A 1,556-nucleotide genomic window follows, 5' to 3' on the forward strand; every position below is an offset into this window, starting at 1 on the left:
TTCTTCTTCTTGGTTAAGATGTCTTTCAAGAATTTAATGTAACTTGGCATGTTTTCCAAAGCTTCAGCAAAATGGATATTTATTTAGAGCTTCTTGAAGACATTGAGAAATTTCTCAAACTATTTATCAAGCTTTTGCTTTTTCAACTTTTGTGGGAATGGTGGTGGAGGATAATTTGCTTGAGAATTCCCTTGATTTTTAGCTTGCCCATTATCTGTTTTTTCCACTTCAACTTCTTTCTCAACAATTGCCTTGTCATCATCTACATGCTCCTTTGAAGATTTAATTGATTTTTCACTCACCCCTTCAACTTCTTTTCCACTCTTAAGGGTAATTGCATTACAATGTTCCTTACCTTTGGGATTGACTTGTGTATCACTTGGTAAGGCACCTTGGGGTCTACTGTTGATAAAGTTTGCAAGCTGACCCACTTGGGTCTCAAGATTTCTCAAGGAGGCTCCTTGACTTTGAATTATAGCATCAGTTTTGGATATATATTGCAAGATAAGTTTTTCCAATTAGGATTTCTTTTTAGGAATTTATGATTTAGCTTGTTGTTGAAAACTAAGAGGCATGATGGGTTTTGGATTGAAAGTCCCTGCATTGTTGTTCCATGAAAAGTTGGGGTGGTTTCTCCAACCAGGATTCTATGTATTTGAATATGGGTTATTTTGCTACATGTTGAAGTTCCCCATAAATTGGACTAATGCAGAATTATATAGACATCGATCACTTGAATGACTATCTCCACACATTTCACAAACTACAAATGAATTTTGAACTACATGAATTCTCAATGTGTCAAACTTCTTAGATAGTGCAGTCACTTTTGTTGCTACTTGAGCAATTAAGGTGCCAAGTGCATCAATTTCAATAAGCTCCAGCAGCTTTTTTTGGACCCGATCTTTCTGAAGGCCATTGATAATTATTTGAGGCCGTCTCTTCCAACAAAGTATAAGCATCTGCAGCATTCTTACTCATTAATGTGCCACCACCAGCAGCATCAATTGTGGTTTTTATTAACCTAACCAGCCAATTGTAAAATGTCTGAACTTGCAACCTATTAGGAATCCCATGATGTGGACATCTTCTCAATAGTTCTTTAAACCTCTCCCAAGCTTCATACAAGGACTCACCATCAATTTGTGTAAATGAGGTGATATCAGTCCTCATATTTGCAGTCTTTATAGGTGGGAAAAACTTTGCAAGAAACTTTTGAGCCAAGTCCTCCCATGTAGTGAGGGACCCATTGGGCAGTGAATTAATCTAGCTTTTGGCTTTTTCCTTTAGAGAAAATGGAGATAGTCTTAATCTAATAGCATCATCAGTTACTTCATTGTATTTAAAGGTATTGCAAATCTTCGAAAAATTTACCAAATGAGAATTAAGATCGTCACTGGGTAGCCTACCAAACTAGATTGAAGACCGAATCATTTGAATGTAAGCTGGTTTAATTTCGAAATTATTCACATTGATGGAAGGTCTCCTAATATTTTGGTGCAAACCTTGCAAAAAAAAGGAACAGCATAATCTCGCAGTGCTCTATTTGCTTCGGG

General features: G+C 36.5%; 1 non-coding gene across 1 annotated transcript; it reads left to right on the forward strand.

Annotated features, from left to right (window-relative positions):
* The first annotated feature begins 1,069 nt into the window (after positions 1-1,069).
* On the forward strand, positions 1,070-1,176 carry LOC148764026 (small nucleolar RNA R71). Its single transcript, XR_016024993.1, has one exon. It is a non-coding gene; the product is annotated as a small nucleolar RNA R71 (small nucleolar RNA).
* Positions 1,177-1,556: the final 380 nt, after the last annotated feature.

Source organism: Theobroma cacao, chromosome 2, assembly GCF_053813885.1.
Source record: "Theobroma cacao isolate CCN51 chromosome 2, ASM5381388v1, whole genome shotgun sequence".
Lineage (NCBI taxonomy): Eukaryota > Viridiplantae > Streptophyta > Magnoliopsida > Malvales > Malvaceae > Theobroma > Theobroma cacao.